Below are 21,106 nucleotides of genomic sequence, written 5' to 3'. Positions count from 1 at the left end.
ACATCTAACTTTGACAGGATCAAGTTAGATAAGTAATGTCATCATTATTTGACGTTTGAGGAAAAAATGGTTTTACTTGGTTTCATATTTGAACCAATAATAAAAGTCAATACTGAATCGGTTCTCCAACATTCGCAATAAAAAATAAAATAACGAACATTGGTTTTATTAGATTCTTTTAAAATGTCTTTAACTTAGTCATTTTTAACTCACTATATTTATTATTTTGGATTTTGAACAACAACTCCCTTCCAATAAGGACTGGAAACTTCGACAGTTGATTACAGTCATATTGTTGAGGCTTCTTCTTTCAAATTGGCTCATTTCGTTAGTCTGTTTACCAAATCACCATGAATATACCTAACGTACACTTTCATGTGCAAATTATAAAATTGTTTTATTAAAATTTGAGTTCTCTTCGGTCAACCTACCCCGCGCTTCGCCCGTCTGACGGTTGCCCTCATTATCTTACTGAGGATACTATTTGCAGTCTGGTGAATAAATTTCACCATGGACATACAACACAAATAGTCTAAGCGCTGTGGTCACAACGTTTGTTAGTCAATTAGCAATGATTTGCTGTTAACTGTAATCGATTGTCACCTTATAAATAAATGCTGATCGATTGGGATTAAACGCAACACTTTCATGTTACTGATTTCAGTTCATTCACCTCCATTCAACTACATTTCACACTTCGCGTTGCGCGTCAGTTCGACTTGCTCGTATATTTTTTTTTGACTTGCAGTATTGCAAGTTCTATGAAGTTGTCCAGTTATAATTTTTGGCATTTAAAAAATCTAAATTTAACTAAAAATAATTAATTGACTTCTTTTTTGTTTCTATATAACCACACGTACCACTTGTTAATCTATCAAAACTTACCAAAAATCAATACTAAATTAAACTTTGAACATAAGACTCAATTTTGACGAAGAAACTGTGATCCTCTTAACTTTTGTTCCTAATTTGGTTTTGAAAGAACCCTGTTTAAAACACTCACTTAATAAACTTAAAACCGGATAAACGATCTGCATGGTACATAAAAAATCCCTATAATGTCAAAAATTTATACAATTTTTAATGGAAATATCACTAACTCCTGTCAAATTAAACGAAAGACAAACATTTAAATAATAAAACAATTTGATTTAAAGTAGTTTATTTATTTTTAAAAATATTTAAAACAAAAAATACATGTTTTTAGTTTCTTTTTGTAAGTTTTGATGGAAAAAAAAGATATTAATTCGCATCCTATTGGCTCCATAAGTAAAAAAAGGACTTAAAAATTAAAGAGAGTGGTAACAAAAAACTTGAAGTAATGTTTATAAAATTATTTATAGACTTAAATATAATATGTCACCAAATGTCATACTGTACCTCATGTGTTATGCTGATTTATCTAGTACCTACTAAAATTTAATTTTGTAACTATATAATAAAACCAATAAAATTAAAAAACTCTGCCGCATGAGTAATTATCCGTTTAAACCTTAGGAGCTTTCCTGATAGATGGCACGATTGTATCAGTGAAGTGCTAAAATAATTACTCATAACAAAATTATTTTATTTTGCTTATTTTAAATCTCTAATTTTAATACAGAAATCCCTTTACTTAATGTGCTTCCAGATAATATCTCCCTTAAAACATCATTACTCAATAAATTCGACCGCGATGTAGCCTCTTGATATTAATATGACTTTTGTATTGTGGTAACTGTCAAACGCCAAATTGTTAAACGCGCAAAATTGAAATAAACATTAGGTTATTTGAAAGATAACATCTGAAAGATGCAAGACATGTAAAAGGCGAGCAATGCTTTGGTAGGAATTGATGCTCTTGAAACCAAAGCATTGGTCTGATGTTTCAGCTCTCGCAATTTTCTTGCAAAAAAGTCTCTTGGCTTACCTTGTAAATGACTGTGAGTTGATTTTAAATGCCGTTTTAGTTTATTAGGAAGCATTCTTTCAGCCGCCAACACTTTGTGACAAACAACACATTGTGGAAGTTCTACATTCCCTTTCTTCTTCTTCAGGTTCCATCTCTGCTACGAAGGTTGGCAATCATCATAGCTATTAATTTTTGAGGCAGTAGCTCTAAATATTTCCTATATTTCTTCTTTTTACTTAAATTAACATTAATGTTCTCTCCTGATTCTTTACTTCGTTTTCTATTGTTTTGAATGTAAGTATCCATTGTTGGTACCAAAAAACTCAGCGTTCGTAATAAAACCTAACAAAAGTTTGACTAAATGACATAACACGCACGACAGTAAGGAACAATTATCCGATTTTTGGATAATTTCATGGATCATCAGATACATTTAGAATTGAACAATTTTTTGAACAATTTCGGATAATTCAAGGGTCTATCAACTTGATGTTATATTTTTTATTTGATTTATTTATTAAGACATATATTTTATACTCATTTAAAATCAAATAAATATATTTTCTGTATTAAAAGTCCGCGCTGACACGTGAAGTCCCTGGGACAACGCAGCGACGCACCAGGGCGTCGCTACGCACAGTTTGGGAAGCCATGAACAAAAACAACTTAATTAATTGTATGTTATACAGAATTTAATTATCGCTATTTTACTTTATAACGACTTTGTTATAAAGTGGATCGTTTTAAAGTTATAAGCAAAAAAAAATCGAAAAAAAACTATGATTTTAATAATTATTATTAGTAATTATTATACAAAACTCTACCCCATCCTATCTGATGTACCTCAGAGTGGTAGTGTGCTCGGACCGATTCTATACCTGATATATACGGCTGACTTGCCAATAAGCAATAACCTAACGCTTGCAACATTCGCAGATGATACTGCTTTCTTGGCCTCTCATAGCAACCCAATAATAGCATCAGAGAGACTGCAACTACATCTGAACAAAACAAATGAATGGCTTAAACTCTGGAGAATTAGAGTAAACCCCTCAAAATCCACACAAGTTACATTCACTCTAAGAAGAGGTACATGTCCACAAGTTAACCTCAATGGACATCCTTTGCCCCAAAAGCATGACGTAAAATACTTAGGTATTCACCTTGACAAACGTCTAACTTGGACCAAACATATATGGACGAAAAGGCTTCAATTGGGAATTTTATACAGAAAACTTTACTGGATGTTGGGAAAAAACTCTCACCTATCGATTGACAACAAGCTGCTGATATACAATACAATAATAAAACGAATTTGGAAATATGGCTCACAGCTCTGGGGTTCAGCTAGCAAATCTAATATTATGATAATACAAAGATTCCAATCCAAAACTCTGAGAACAATCGCTAATGCACCTTGGTATATCCAGAATGATGCAATACATAGAGATCTTCAGGTACTAACAGTCTCTGAAGAGTGCAAAAAAACTTCTGAACAATATCAAAACAGGTTGCGGGTGCATCCTAATACCCTGGCACACAATCTTCTCAACAACCAACACGCGAAGAGATTGAAGCGACATGACCCCTTGGACCTACCTCACCGATCCTGACAGAGCCTACAGCAGTGGGAGTTACGCCTTCAACATCACCCAGCCATTGTGATCAGTACCGCTCTTAGTGCTCGCATATCAGTGTATGTGCGCATCCTACCGGTAAAAAGCCAATTTGTGTCGTGATGATTTGGTCACTGGACCTTACATCTCTCTGTCATGTAAAGACAAAAAATTTTACTTATTGTTTTCACTGCAAAATAGATTGTAAAAATCTTAAATGTTAATAAAAAAAAAATAAAAAAAAAAGTAATTATTAAATATTTTTTATTTTATAATTACTTCTGACCTCTTTAAGAGGAAGGGTAAGTCAATTATTATTACAGAAGCTATCACACAACTTTTTTGCAAAAATGAGAATGCCACCTCTCACACCCAACTGTAATCGTTTTTTTACAGATCAATCCTGGTCTATGAATGCAATATATCTAATAACAAAAAAAGTAATTAACAGAAGTTAATTTCTTGTTTTTTTTTTAACCTTCATAAAACAATTCCGTTACTGTATTTTGGTAGATAGCCTGAATTCGGAAATGTGCAAAAAATCAATTTTAATTTTTAATAAACGTTTGGTGCACATTTTTGCATAAAACAAATTAACTTGCTTTTTACGTCTCTTCCTAATCAAACGCAACTAGTTTACTAAAACATTTATGACTTTGTGAATACGAGCGCTATAGAATTAAAATTCCGATAATTTCGACGATTCATTTAAAATTGGTATACAAACAATTTTCAGCAGCAAGGTTCAAAACAATAAAATTTTTCCATAAAGGGCATTAGAGAATTATTTAGTTTATTTTAATTTTATGTGTAAACAATTTACAGGCTAGACTAAATTAATTGGTAGAGTGTTAAATTAATTTTAAATATATTGAAATAAATAAATATCTTGAGGGTGAAACAGCTGGAATAAAAGTAAATGGAGTTCCCATTAACAACATTAGATATGCGGACGACACTGTGATCTTAACCGAAAATATTGACGATCTTCAGAGACTGGTGACCAGAATACCGGAGTATGGAAAAGAGTATGGTCTAACAATAAATGTCAAGAAGACGAAATTTATGAGAATATTGAAAACTCAAAGAAATAACGAGAATCTTCTAATAAACGGAACCAACGCCGAACATGTGGACAAATATACATATCTGGGAACAATGATTAACTCCACAAATGATTACATTCAGGAGACCAAAATCAGAATAGAAAAGGCTAGAGCAAATTTCAACAAAATGAGAAGAGTGCTATGTACAAGGGATTTAAAATTGGAACTAAGAGTTAGGTTGGCGAAGTGCTATGCTTTTTCACAAACAAAGAGGTTCTGAGAAAAATGAATAAAGAAATAGAAATTTTAAATATAATTAAAACAAGAAAATTGGAATATCTCGGACATATTCGTAAAGAAAAATACACCTTGCTCCAACTGATTATACAGGGAAAGATCCAAGGAAAGAGAAGCATAGGGAGGCGTAGAATGTCATGGCTGCGCAACCTGACAGAATGGTACGGATGTACATCAAATGAAATTTTCAGAGCAGTTGTCTTAAAAGTCTGAATAGCTATGATGATTGCCGACCTCCACCGCGAAGATGGCACTTGAAGAAGAAGAGGTATTTCTCTTGCATATCTCTTGTTTCAGCTTTGGCAAATCAGCTTTTTTTTGTTTATTTTACTTTATTTTTAAGTTTATAACAGGTACTTACAAGTTTTTTTTATTCTTTTAGGCTTTTAAATACGAAGTCTATTCGTAACTATATATTATAATTTTGTATTTTGACATTTTTACACTGATTCGTTCATAACGCAAAAATTTGTAAATATAAAAGCACTGATATTAAAAAAATGAAAGTAAAGTAAAAATTCATATTTTTTTTAAAACGAATGTATAAATTTTAAATAGAACGGAATGGGAATTGTTGTTTATGTATTTTATTATTAATATATTAAATGACAAGACCACGATCATTGAAAAACCGATGTAATTATCTTTATATGTTCAGGTGGATTATTAACTCCATGTCCAATTACACACATAGCAAAATTATAAAATATATAAAACTAGCAGGTTATAATCTTTATTCGTAAATGTGTTTTAATAATAAGAAAAGAGAATTTTAATGAACATTTTAAAATTCAGGAAAAATTCACCAAAGAAAATTAAATTCAAACCATTAAGTTTGAAAGTTTTATCCTTTTTCGCTCTAAACTTTCTAACTCTTTTAGACGTCCGTCCTTTTACCGTAATAAAACTATCATAAAGGGATTACTCCATTCGTTGGATAAAATACGACTATCTCGAAAGTAACACCATCAGGATATCCAAAGGTTGCGATAAAAACAAAAATTGCCCAAAGACATGATCTTCGATTGCATTCCGGGCGTGTTATGTCTGAATATATGCTTATCGAGTCGTGTATATCGAAATGTCCTTGATTTAGTACTTTCCTTACTATTTTCACAGTTCAGCGTCCTTTTTCCTGTTTCTTTTCCAGTGAGGATAAGACGTCGCATCAACTCTTCCATTTCCTGAAAATTGAATTACTTATATTTCTTACTGTTACTTTTGCGGATGTTTCTTTCGAAATGGTTTCGAGCTTGGAAAAAAATTTAACGACCTACAAAATTGCGATCCAACGATAATTATTTGGGCTTTAAAGTTTTGAAATAAATTTGAGCAATTTCTATATATAAAAATTCAGTTTTTTCACAAGCATACAGACAATTTTAATACATAATAATTTAAAATATTATAATGGTATATCAAGGAGTTTTACAAGTTTTATAAATAGGTTTTTTTATTTTGTATTTCCTAAATTAACTTCACTATCTACACTATCTACATATTTTGGTTAAAATGTTGATCTTAATTGGTATTAATTTTAACATTAATTCTAAACAAATTTTAAAGTAAAAATGTTATAAGGAGATTGAGATAAACTGCTTAAAGCTAGTTTTTGGTAACATTTTACTGTTTCATTTATTAATAGAAACTTCAAAAAGGTCATATTTTCCAACAATACTGTCACTTTCTTTAGATATTTCGACTTCTTTACATAATACATGCTGCTCTTTAGCACTTTGTACATAGTCCGGATCTATACAGGGAGGGTGGTCAACCTCCTCGAACTCATAACTCGTTGCTTAAAATCTTTGTCTCCGAACTTAGCTCTTTGTCTGGTTAGATGTTTTGATGCATTTCCACTGCTTGTAGAAATAGTATCCATGATAATGGGCATTAAAAATAATAAAAGGCGTTTTTGAAATTATTACCACCAAGCCTAATTATGTACAAAATACATAATGTGAAATATCCGGTCTTACGTAGCTGTATGATTACTGGAGTAACGCGAAGTTCCGGCATGTGAAACCGAAGCAATCTCCAATACCGACTTGTACCTTAGCTGCAGAATTATAATAATCGTGGTTGAGCGCGTTACGTACCTTGGTAGTTGATGGTAGCATATTTGGGAAGGGACACACCCAGCTCAAACAGCATTGTCTAAGTTCAGCATAATGTGACAATAAGGTTCTCACCGACCGGTGTGTTCATTTAAGGGTTAATAATAAATGTGTATAATACATGTTTAATGTAGTCTACATTAAAGACTAAATTTAAAAAACTGGTACATACATCTCTTGATGCTTCCCTGCCTATTAGTCTGCATCGTTGACGTTTAAATAAAGCCTCAGGTAGCCCAAAAATGAATTTTAGCTTTTAAGAACTGATATTAAAAACCAAACCAAATATGAGCATAACTTATGCAAACGTTCGCTTGAAAACCATCTACTTGCTGACCCAAACAAATTCTGGACTTTCTTTAAGTCAAAATATAAGAATAGTGGAATTCCCATAGAAGTGACATTAAACAACTCCAAGTTTAATACACCTTTTGATATTGCGATTGCCTTGGCTAAATATTTTGCATCAGTGTATGATAGATCTGACTGCATACATTGTCATTATTAAAGTACTAAATGGGGTTTTTTTACCTTTAAATATATCACAGAATTAAATGTTGTAAATAGTACTAAAAAAAACTTAAACCCAAAAAATCTACAGACCCTGATGAAATACCACCCTATATCTATAAGGGAATGGCCAAACCCTTGGCTAAACCTTTGGCGTTTTTGCTTAATATGTCGATTGAACGGAAATATTTTCCAGATATTTTAAAAGTGGCAACAATTTCTGCAATATGTACATAAAAAAGATAAAAAAAATGACATTCAAAACTACAAGCCTATCAGCCTGTTAAATAGAATTGCTGAGATTTTTGAAAGTATTCTCCAACATCACAAACAGGGCACTAAAAAACCTACCCAACAAAGCTATTGTCTACATAACGAACATTGTAAACAACATGCTCAAATTAAGATATTTTCCAGACAGATGGAAGGAGGCACAAATCATTATGATCAAAAAACCAGGGAAAGATGGCACTTTTCCGCAAAATTACAGACCTATCAGCTTATTATCATCAATAAGCAAGATAGCGGGAAGAGTTATATTAAAAAGACTAAACGAAGAATCGGAAGCATTAGGCATCATACCAGAAGCACAATTTGGATTCAGAAGCGAACATTCATGCGAACTACAAGTTCTACGTTTCACCGAATTCACAACTAAAGGATATAACGAAAAAATGTACACGGCAACAGCATTTCTGGACGTCAGTAAAGCATTTGACAGGGTCTGGCATGATGGACTCATATATAAAATGAACTCTATGGGATACAGCGAGGCGATGACATGCCTCCTTGGATCATACTTAGCCAACAGAAGGTTCAGAGTTCGGACAGGGGCCACCCTGTCCGAAGTCGGGACCCTGGAGGCAGGTGTGCCTCAGGGAGCTGTGTTGTCACCTTACCTGTACACCATCTATACGGCCAACACGCCAAAAGAACCAGGATCCCTGTTGAGTCTTTACGCTGACGATACAGCAATAGCTGTTAGCTGGAGAAATCCAAATCATGCAGCTAATCATCTGCAGAGAGCACTTAACAGATTCGAACGATAGTGCATCAAATGGAAAATAGCCATAAACCCAGATAAAACACAGGCTGTAATGTTTAGTCACAGAAAAAGTGTACCGAACCAAGAATTAACGATTGGAAACACCCCAGTACAATGGACAAACGAGGCCAAATACCTAGGAGTGTTATTAGACAAAAAACTCACTTTTACGCAGCATATTAATCAGCAAACGTATAGAGCCAAAGCGCTGAAAAGTCAGCTCTCAACGCTTATTGGTAGAAGAAGCAAGTTAAGGTTTAAAACCAAAATCAGGATGGCGAATAGCATTATCCTGCCAGTCCTCTCGTATGCCTCTGCTGCGTGGGGACACACCTGTAAAACTAACAGGAAGAAAATACAAACAACGCAAAATCAATTAATAAGAGACGCCCTGAATCTACCAAGATATGTACCTCTGAGAAATTTATACAGAGACTCAGGACAAACAAGGATTCTTCACACAATGGACAAAAAGGCATACGAACTTTTCAACGGACTAAACAACCACCCAAGTAGCACGTTAAGAGAGCTGACTAACTACAACGCAAACACCAGGACGGTACACAGAAGACCTAAACAGCAAATAGCCGGATATAGGGTCCCAAACGAATAAATGAAGAATGAGATGGTCGCAGGGACGTCTAATAAAAAGAATGCAGTCATCAGAAAAACAACCACCCAAAAAAATCCTTCTCTTTTAGGACTCTGGCGAGAGAATACAGGTGCCAAGGCACTTAGATAAGGACACTATACACCGGGGTGTGTGGAGGCCGTATACACCCTGCAATGCACACCCCAACCCACCCACACATTAGTGTAAAAATTTAGTGTAAGAATAAAAAGGGTAAGAATTGTGCCGGCATATCATAGTCCCATCGCCAAGAAAGACCCCCATAAAAAAAAAAAATCGGTTGTTTTTTTCTTAAATTCAGTAATTTTAAAGTCAATTTTTATCATTAAACGTCTTAACGTAAAAGTCACATTAATTTTTCCATATAGAAGACCCCTCAGGCCTTCTATATACCGCTGACGCGGATTAGGCCCTTAAGGCGGATCAAGTGATACTGATCCTCTCGCGACACCCGAGCACTGAGGTCATGTGCGGCAAGCATGGGCTCAATGGCCGAACACCCAGCCGGCGAGGAGAACAAAATTTATTTTTGCCAAATCGGCAGCTGAGTGATCGAGCACACACTCTTTTCGAACATGAAGTCGACAGCTCAGGCTGTCGACTTCATGGACGGAACACACGCTATTTTTTCTTTTTGTTTTAGGGACTCAAGTCCCGAAGTGCAGTTAGAGTAAAAGCTATAGAGTCAGTAAAGTAAATAGGGAGAAAAGCCTAGATGTGGCTACCCCTACAGTCAGGTGGCATAACCACAATAATTAAAAACGGGAGATGTCTCATTATCCAAGGCAGCTCTAGTAACTTTCAGATTATAAGCCTCCTCACGTATGTCACACGATGAGGAGGGGTGGTGGAAAAACCTGGGGGTCAGATAGGTACCACTTCGACTAGCAAAGTGTGACCGGTTTGATCTTCGGACATGTGGATCCCATAGTTAGTTTGGTATACACATGTTCCTAGAGGTTGGGTTGATCGCTTAGCGTGATTGTGTGTGTGTGTGTGTGAAAGTATTCTTTATGATGATATATATAATGAGCATGTTAAGAGTACAATCAGAAAATTCCAGCATGATTTTGTAAGAGACAAATTTCAACAGTAACTAATCTCTGTGTTCTCTCTGAACATATTGTTAAGATTACTGAGGCAGAGAAACAGTTGGACGTTCTGTATACTGATTGCGATTAAATAAAAGCATTTAATAAGATAAATCACTGTATTCTTTTAAATAAACTTGTACAGTTTGGTTTCTCGAGAAAAGATTTTAATTTATTAAAATCATATTTGTCAGATAGAAAAAAAAACAGTAAAAGTAAGTAATTGCTTTTCTTACCAATATGTGTCATCCTCAGGAGTCCCACAGGGGAGCAAACTAGGACCATTGCTCTTTATTTTATTTATTAACGACTTGCCAGACTGTATTAAATCTTGCAACAGCTTAATGTATGCCGATGATTTTAAAGATCTAAGATCTAAGATCAATTATTCAATGGTTTAACTATTCAAAAATGACTCTTAATGTTAAAAAGTGTGCAGTAGTTTCATATACGCCAAAAATTCAATAGTGGTATTGAACATTATTACATTAATGATGATCGAGTTGAGAGAGTGAGTGTTATGAAGGATCTTGGAGTTAAATTCTAAATTAACATGAAGCTCAATACACACTTTTATGAAATAACTAACAGAGCTTATCGTATTTGGGTTTTGTCAGTAGAAATAGCAAAAATTTTAGGATAAGCAGAATTATAAAACTCTATAATGCCCTGGTGAGACCACATATGGAATATGCTTCAATCATCTGGTCTCCTACTGCATTTTCAGACTCAGAAGTGATTGAAAAAGTGCAAAAACGATTTTTAAGATTTCTATACGTAAGGAAAAATAAGAAATATCCATATGTGGTCTCATACAGGGTAATGTTAGACTCATTTCAGTTGCAGTCACTTGCCACTAGAAGAAACAGTCAGGTCATTATGTTCATATACTTGATTGTTAACAGTATTAAGTACACAAACTGTGGTTTAATTGAGTTTATTTACTTTAGAGTACCCAAGAGTAGATTAAGGATAACTAACCTAGATATATTCTTTACAAATTACTATAGAAACATATCACCAATAAACAATATGTTAAAAATTTGTAATGGAGTATTAAATAGACTGTTTCATGTGGATATATTTAATGTAAAAAGCTGTGAACTTAAGACATTGCTTGCTAATCAGCACTAGGTTTAAGGGGTTTATTGTATTTTTTTCTTATTGTATTTTTAATGTTCGTTTCTTTCATTCTTTTATTGTACTTTTTGTCTTAAACACTATACATGTAATTACTATTAGTCTATAGTGTTTGTAATGTGTCTAAATAAATAAATAAATAAAATATAACATAAAATGACATTGATGAATATCTTAGCTTAATAGGAACAAAAATTCAATAACCGAGTTAGTAAGTAGTAACTAAGAAAAATACTAAATTGTGTGTATTAAATAGTAAATACTATTTAAGTGTGTAAAAGGTAATAACTAATGACAATCATACATTCAGTTATAGAAACGACCTTTGCAATTAACAAAATCATAAAAATAAAAACTGTGTGCGCTTCACCGGTATCAATGATAATTTAAAGCATTTTATATTATCATACTACGCAATCTTCAGGCGACTACTGTACATTTATCTTACGTTAATAATTGTTGACTTGAAGAAGGTAAACCAGCAACAAATAGCCATTTAGTTGTTTAGTTTAATAGATCAAAAATACAAACATAAACCCGAGAAGGTAGTGTGAGACAACTTATTATTTCAGAAGGTACAAGGTTACAATGCGATTTAGAAGAGAATCGTTTAATTTAAATTTGTAATATATTTAAAATAGTAGGAAGTCAAGAGTATGTGACATAAATATTTAAATTTAAATAAACTAGATACTATATTTTATTAGTTAGTGACAGTGAATGCAATAATATGTTTATATTTATCTTAAACTTACGTTATCAGGAATGTACGCACTGAAGAAGGAAAAAAATACAGGTAAGTTTAGGCTGTATATATGCAGCTATAAAACCACACTAGTAAATATAATGAATTTGGTTTCGAAAATTAGTTTACGGATTTATTGTCAGATGTCGCTATTTGCGTCCATACGAAGCCATGTTAAAGTTGCTTCCCAAGACATGAAAGATTTTCACGTTCAGAGCGTCTGTTAATAACTGTCTCTGATGATCCCTTGTAGGGTGAAATACATATAAGCGGATATATAGACGCACTCGTAAAATCAAACCTTAACTGTCTTGTTCCTTTTTAAAATGAATATTATTAATTTAATAAACGTAGAAATAGTTTGTATTTACTATTTTATTTATGTCTGAATGCCTCTTATAGTTTAGCACAAGTAAATATACAAAAAAGATATATAGGTTTAAAACATAATATTGTGTAGTAGAAAGAAGGAGCTTTTGCAGTTAATTTTTGTAATGGTAATTAGGGTTTATACTTCTTAATATTGTTCTAAAGCTATTTTTTTATTTTTTTATTTAGAAAATCGCATTGACCAAATGGACATTAGCGAAAAATTAATGGATTACTTTAGGTACAATTACTGTATTACAATTTGGTTTCTTAAATATTCTGGTACTTATTAATGTCTTTCAAGAAATTCAGAGTATTGTTAAAGATACAGTCTGCACCTAGAGCTTCTAGAGGTGTTCCTGGTATCTTGTTATTACTTCGTTGTTGATTGTAGAGGGGACATTCACATAGTATGTGCATTATTGTTAGTGTCGTATTACACGTTTCACATCGCGGCGGTTCGCACTTTTTAATTAAGTTATCATGCGTTAACCTAGTATGTCCGAGTCTGAGGCGCGTTACTATTATTTCTTGGCTTCTTGACGTATTTAACACATTCCATGTCTCTATGCTGGGTTTCACTTGTTTTCATTTTAAATTCGACACATTCCATTTATTTTTCCACGCACTTAGGATTGATTGTTTTACGATTGTTTACGATTTCAAAAACGTCACTCACTATCGCGTCTTTAGCACTATGGTCAGCAGTTTCTTTGTCTTTTAGTCCTATATAGGATGGGATTCACATGAAATTTATCTCATTATGATTGATATAAGCCTGAAGAAGGACCGTTTTAATTTATTATAAAAGCGAGTTTTTTGGATACAGTTGTCGGATGCTTTTGTATGGCACTAAGTGAGTCTGTTAAGATAATATATTTGCAGTTTGTTGTCAGATTGATTAGTTCTATGGCGCTATAGAGAGCATACAGTTCGGCTGTATAGATAGCACTAACATTAGATAGTTTGAAATTAAGGAATTTCTCTGGAGTTACTACAGACGCTCCCACACCTTTAGATGATTTTGAATCATCAGTGTATATCTGGGTATGATTTTTATGACGACTAAGGATTTTTTTAAAATGGGAAATAATTAAATTATGATTAGTGGCGTTTTTGTCAAATGACGCAAGTTCAAAATTATATGATGGTATGTTTTGAATCCAAGGTTGATTATGGTCATATGTATATGGAAGACATTCAGGTATGACAATATCAAACAGATGCAAATGGTCTTTTATTCTTTTATCTTCTTCAAGTGCCATCTCCGCGGCGGAGGTCGGCAATCATCATAGCTATTCGAACTTTTGAGACGGCTGCTCTGAAAAGTTCATTTGATGTACATCCGTACCACTCTCTCAGGTTGCGCAGCCATGACATTCTACGTCTCAATATGCTTCTCTTTCCTTGGATCTTTCCCTGCATGATCAGTTCAATCATTAATCCCTGCATTCTTTTATAGAAAGGTTTAATAGAACGGTAATTTGCATTGAGGTTTGGGAAATTATCAGTAAAAGTATTTCTATAGACAGGAATTTTTGCATTATCCTTAATTTTTGTTGCATACGTTAGACTAAGGTAAGCTCTTCTATCATTTAACGACAATTCATTTGCTTCGCAAACTTTCAATTGGTGTTGTACAAAAGGCTCCTAGATATATTCTGAGTGTTGTGTTGTGAATAGGGTCTTGCTTTTTAAGTACTGATTTTGATGCTGAGTCGTAAGCTATAGCAGCGTAGTCTAGCTGTGATCGTATAATAGTTCTGTATATAATTAACAATGTACTCCTGTCTGAATCCCAATCCTTGTGTGCTAGAATTTTTAGTAAATTTAATCTTCAGTAACATTTACATATTAGATTATTGATAAGTATGTTCTTTCCAATTCAACTTTCTGTCAAAAGTAACTCCTAGCAATTTTAGCGAATCTTTTTGTTGTAGTGATTGGTTGTAAAGATATAATGAGATTGGTGTACTGACTTTGTTTTTAGGAAATGCTATATATTTAGTTTTAGTTGTTGAAAAGATAAATCCAGTTTTCTGTGACCTATTTTTAATATCTAACAAGAAACTCTGTGCAAGTTGTGAGAAGTCGTTTTAAGTTTTTGCTTTGACCAAATATTACGAGATCGTCAGCATATAAGCGGCCTTTAAGCGGAAGTTTTAAATTTCGTAGAACATCATTTATGGCAATTATGAATAGCGTAGGACTTATAACAGATCTCTGAGGCTAAAGCTAATTTCTAGTGGCATTTTAAAGTAATTACTATTTAAATAGGAATAAGCCACAATTAAAGTTAAACTAAGTTTATTGACGTTTCAATTTCAACTTCGGAAAAATCGTTATCAAAATACAAACATTAGTAAATTAAACATAATAATAATAATAATATAAACATAATAATAATAATAATAGTCTCCCGTTTTATACCGCTTCGCGGCTTTGGGAGTATAGCAGGGTAGTCTGCTATATCTAGGGCCTACGGTATACAAGGAAGGTAACATGGCCAGTGCTACGCTTCAACCGCCTATTATTACCCCTGGTTTTACCCAAGGTACTCATTTTATTCAGGCTGAGTCGACCTGGGGCCTATAGACATTTTTAAAAATGTCTAGTTGTTCTTGCCGGCGGTAGGATTCGATCTCCGGACCACCGGAGTGCGAGGCAAGCATCCTACCGCTTGCGCTACGCAGGCCCTAAACCATTAAGCCATTAAACAAATTTTGTTTTTTTGCCACTTGGTGAAAAATTCTTCTAACAATTTAATTCTTAAAAGAAAAAAAGGATAACTACTAAATGAAGAAACAACTAGATTGGTGACAGCAATGACAGTAGAAGGTGCTAATGAGTTCCAACAATTTCAAATTAAAAAGGCAGCTCTAAAACATAAAACTCGAGAGAGCATATTAAATAAAATTAAAAGTGAGTTAATTATAATGCTTTATTATACTAATTTTAATTTTTGATTAAAAGGAAGTACCACCAGCTCTATTGTCATTAATGAAATCATTTTAAAACAAATAATATTTTTAAAATTGCCTTTTTTAATATTAATTTTTAATAACACACTTTTAATGAAATCATGAATGTGTTTTTGCACTAGTTTGTTAGGCAGACTATGCAGATCACGACATTGTTTTATTGACCATACAACACAATGGCAATCGCTGTCACATGTTACACGTTTCCACCTCTATATTCATTTCACAGTAGGTACCAATTGTCGTAATTGTCACATTGACAATAAAAATTTCAAACAAAGTCTGAAAGAATAAATAAATAATTATTAAAATGTCTATTACGTTGTATACCGTCCAAGAAAAAGTGTAACTTGTAACATGGTACTTTCAGGGTCATTCGATACGCGAAGTAATTGATTTATTTATTGTTGCCTTCGAAAATAAACCCTCACCAAGTGTTACAACAGTTAAAACACCATTAAACATTGTCAAACTTCGGGATATGTAAACAGTTGTAAAAAGTGTCATGAAGGTATTGAACCACGTGTTAGACGTGTCGATGAGGAGCGTCAAAACAGGGATATTGATATTTGTGCTTTTGTGGAAGCTACTGAACCCTGCAATAGTGTACAAATTGCTAGGGAAGTTAACGTGAATGCTCGAACTGTCCAGCGAGTTCTCAAAAGGAATGGGCATCACTGTTTTAAGATACAACCAACACAAGAACTGTTTCCGGAAGATAACTTTAGGCGGATGGAGTTTTTGTGAATTTATGTTAGATAAATAGAATGAAAATGTACACTTTTTAAAAATATTTTATTTTTTGACGAATCTTTATTTTCATTACATAAAAAACACAATCCATCCGTTGCAATGTATTATTCTAGGAAAAATAAGCACCTCAGTGTTGCAGTGCGAACGCAGCATCCGCAAAAGGTAAATGTTTGGATGTTAGGCAACCATATTTTCGGTCCATTTTTTAACGATGGAAACCTAAACGGGCCTAAATATTTACAACTTTTACAGAACGAGATCATTCCGGCAATTCCAACAGGATCGGTGTTCGGCTCACAACTCTACAGCAACTATTGACTTCCTCAATCAAACATTTTCTGATCGATTGATAAGTACACGTGGTACAATTAAATGGCCCGCTAGATCATATGACTTAGCGCCTAACGATTTCTTTTTTTGGAGTTTTCTCAAAGAAAACATTTATGCATCAGTTTGAAAGAGCCATAAACCTAGTCGAATTAAGGGCAAAAATACTTCATTTCTCTGCAAGCATTACACTAGCCCTACTCCAAAATATAAGGAGAAATCTGAATGACAGATTTGGTTACTGTTAATACTGGAATATTTGAGCCTTAATTCATTAATCTGCTTTCCTAATTTTTATAGTTTGTTAGGTATATTTTACGAAGTTTGTAGGTTCTTAATTAGGTAGGATTTTTTAGTTTAAATAAGGAAGAATTTTATTGTTTTTATTTTTCTATTTAAAAGTACAGACGATTCTTATTCTGAATTTTTTTCTTCTTTCTTGTCTTATTGTTATAAGCTTTGTCCATAAAATTTGTACAATTTTTAGTGGCAATATAGCATATTACTTATTTACTTACTTATTTATTTGTATTACTATTAAGGCTAAAAATAACAAAAAAATTAGTTTTAGAGCATTATAATAAATATAATCTAGAGATGGGATTGCAATAAATCTTAATTTCTATGGTCAACAAAACAATGTCATTATCTGTATAAATTTCCATACTTTTATAGTATTATAATATCTTTTACATTTCTCATTTTTACAATACTTTCATGTTTTACAGATCTCTTGCATTAGTTTATAATTGCGAGTATATTGAAATTCACATTTTCAATTTTGACCTTAGCACACAAATTATAAATAACACACTGATGTCTGTACGAGTCAAGGACAGTCAATATCATTACCAGTTAACGAACCGCATTTTTAAGACACAATACTTATTATTCGCCCACTATTCAATTTCGATTTCAGCATCAGCAAGTAAACAATTTACAATAAAAAACAGTTTAGCATGTTTGACCTAGGGCAACTAAAACCTGTCTATCTTTGATGTAAATTTAATTAAATGTTTTGCACAAACCAATAGAATACACTGGTGTATACAAGACCGGAGACCAAAAAATGTAATGAAAATTTATTTTAACAGACAAATAATTTACAAAAATGGAAAATGTGATGGAATAAAAAAATATATAGGAAATTTTTAATAAATTTCGACAGAATTATTTTTTATGTTTTAAATTTTGCATTTCTAATACTATGAGTTTGGCGGTTTTTCTTACTACTGCAGAACGTACACCTTCCATACACATTATTCTGGATAGGTTGATTTTTTGTCTGCATGCCACAAATTTCCACTAACCTCATACGAATTGTCCTTGGAATATTTTGTTCTAGGGCTCGTCTGCGAATATGTTCGTCAATAAGTTGAAAATCTAAGTCTTTCGTCTAGGAATGCGTGTGTTTGTATTCGATTTGTATAAGGAATTTATTCTAGCAACATTCAAACTGTAAAAAATGATCATTAGCCACCGACGGGTTGCTCTAGCGCAATTGTATGCCAAGCAGAGTTTGTCTACTACATCCATGCCTCTTTAGCCTTATTATAATCTGTGATTATTTCTGGTTTACCTGTTGCATTATCAATGGTATCGTCGTAATGCATAGTAGATAAAACTAAAAAATTATCCATGGTAATGTTCCTTCCCGTTTCCCAAATCGGTTCATACAGACGAAGTACAAGTGACATATTTGACATATCAACAAAATATTTTCCTGCTGACTGTCTACCAACATATACTTTCATCTTGGACGTATAATAAATCTCAGCATCTGGTAAAGCATATATTTTTATACCGTAACGATTTGGTTTATTCACAGTATGTTAACACTGCATGAACATTTGCCTCGAATGGCTTCTAACTTTTTATCTATCGTAGTATATGCTGAAAGATTGTAATGTTTCAGTGGATTAGAATTAAAAGCTTCAAAAATCTTACTTATCGCGGCCAACTTGTCGAATTCTTGCCTTTGTATTCTAGTATTTATGTCGTCGAACTGAATGTGTTTTAAAATGAACTGGAACCTCTTTAGCGACATCGTAAGGCGATAAATCTCCATTGGCCTTCCATATGCTCTAAATTAATCATCAGCATTCTGATGATTGCTTTTTTTAGCGCCAGATATGTACAACAGCCCAAACAGAGCTTTTAATTCTAAGATTAATTGACCTAGCCGTTCTGTTATTGACTGTGTCCTAGCGTTTCAATGCTATGAACTTATTGGTGTATTCTACTATTTTTTCTAGAATATCTGTAGTGAAAAAACATTTCCAAATCTCTTTTATCACCAATTTTTGCCTAATATCACCTTTTGGTTCAACCAGATTGGGTATAAGATTTTCAGTACGAGTTCGAACGTTAAGAATAAATTCATGATATTTCCTCCACTTTGTTCCATCTTTCCCAAACAAACGTGGTATACGCGGTATTACTTTTACTGGTACATGATTTTCGACATATTCTTTATCACAGAAATCCTCCTCTGAATTGGTATCATATTCTAGAACTTCTGAAAAATCATTTTGCAATTTTGGGGTTCCGGTTCGAAATTAGCAACAATTTCGTCAAAAAGTTGTTGCAACCTGATTTGTTTTCTTTCGTAAGCCATATTCACATACAACTTCTAAAATGAATATCTATTATTTAAACTGACTATGGACCAATAACGACAAAAACTTACCGTTGAGTATAACACAATTGGTAACCTCGGTCGCTTACACCGTCAGGTCGCATAAAATATGAACTATCCGCACTCCGCCACAAATTTTTCAAGACTGAATAGCGTGATGAGAATAATTCAAAAGCTACCTGGCCGCGCGGACAAAACAATATGCGGATTTGAGTTTTAGCGCGAAAAATCTAGTACGTCGGTGTCAGGGACCGTATGTTACCACTCGAAAGTTAAAGAACTTTATGTGAAGCCTAAGGAAACTGTGAAATAAACTACTATCTACTTTTTATTAATCATTTCTTTTTATGCTATTACTTTCTAAATGGAAGATCGGAATGAGTGGATATTTCATAATAACGAAATAATTCTTGCTACAATACTGGGACAATTAAAAATCTTTTCAATTAGTTGCTAATTATTAACTCAAGTGGTACCAAATAATTGCCAAAATGAACTGAAAAGTAATCTTTAATATCTACTGAAATAAAGGATATAGTTTTAGTCAAAAACGAATATAACCTAAAGCATACAATAGCTGTGCAAATTGCCAAAAACTTGCAACTCAATTTTCCCTAAACGCATTTTTTTGAATTGTCTCACTAGTATCGCCGGAAGGCGAAGTATTAGGAAAAATATAAAAAAACTTTTACTAACTAGGCCGACTACCTAGGATTGGTCGTATTAAAGGCTTCTATTTATAATGTATCTTTGAAAAGCAAAATTTTTATTTAATTAATTAATTATTAATTGTTATTATTAATTAATTGGCGTTAATTATTAATTGGCCAACTAGGGCCACGGATACCAGCGTTACAACATTAAATAATGTATTTGTGAATTTCTCGAACTCCGGTTTGTCATGTGTACTTAACAACACTGTATCAGATCACGGAACAGTTTTGGTGGAACTTGACTTTGAAACGAAATTGTCATACTTTATACAAAAAATACAATTTGGCGAGGACTCGATAAATCACTTTATCGTTAACCTCATTAACGAAAACTAGAATAGTGTTTATGGAATCTTAGACACTAATCTAGCATTTCAAGCTTTTATAAATATCTTTTTGTATCATTTTAATAATAGCTTTTCATCAACAAGGAAAAAAATCAAAATAACTAAAAATAAATTGATTAATAGTGAAGTATGAAAGTCGAGTTTTGAATCAAGAAATTTACACGCATTATCAAGGGCACTACCAATTCTTAGAGCTTTTTATCAACAACAAAGGAAAAAACATAGAAAACTTTTGACCAAAACAAGAAAAGATTATTACCAAAAAATCATTACTTCGTCTGATAATCCCAATAAAATTACGTGGAAAATTGACAATGATTTTTTAAAAACTGCTAATAACAGTGCTAATACTTGTTTAATGTATGATGACAATAATATAATTACAGATCCCCAAGAGGTAGCATGCACTTTGAACACATTTTTTAAAAATGCATTGATCTCGTGTCGAAAATTCTATGTAATATACTTAGTAGACAAAGACAGTCAGTCAATTATTACAGATCATGAAAATTTATTTCAGTTGTACCCATTTCCTGGGCAGGAACTGATCGAACTCCTGAAAAGTAAACTTAAAAACAAATCCTCTAGTGGCTTTGACGAGATACCTGCATTTTTGGTGAAAAAAGTTTTACCTTTTATAGTCAATCCTTTAAATTACCTCACCAATTTGTCTTTTTGCAATGGGGATTTTTCTAATTACTTAAAGACGGGCAAAGTAGTTCCCATTTTTAAAAAAAGGAGATCCAAAACTGGTCAGCAATAGGCCTATAACAATTGTCATTATATTTTCAAAGGTATTTGAGTATGGATATTTAAAGAGATTAAATGGTTATCTAAAAAAAAATAATA

The 21,106-nt window shown here is 32.9% G+C and overlaps 1 protein-coding gene across 2 annotated transcripts in view; it reads left to right on the top strand.

The window, feature by feature from the left end:
• The first annotated feature begins 11,935 nt into the window (after positions 1–11,935).
• Positions 11,936–21,106, top strand: part of LOC140446057 (neutral ceramidase-like) — a 68,542-nt gene continuing 59,371 nt past the window's right edge. For both annotated transcript variants that reach the window (XM_072538574.1, XM_072538575.1), the window contains exon 1: positions 11,936–12,180. The gene's annotated coding sequence lies outside the window, so the exon portion shown is untranslated. The remainder of the gene's footprint in view (positions 12,181–21,106) is intronic.

The sequence above is a fragment of the Diabrotica undecimpunctata genome, chromosome 7 (assembly GCF_040954645.1).
Source record: "Diabrotica undecimpunctata isolate CICGRU chromosome 7, icDiaUnde3, whole genome shotgun sequence".
Taxonomy (NCBI): Eukaryota; Metazoa; Arthropoda; class Insecta; order Coleoptera; family Chrysomelidae; genus Diabrotica; species Diabrotica undecimpunctata.
Note: the sequence above shows the minus strand (reverse complement) of the source record. Positions and strands in the feature narration are given on the sequence as shown.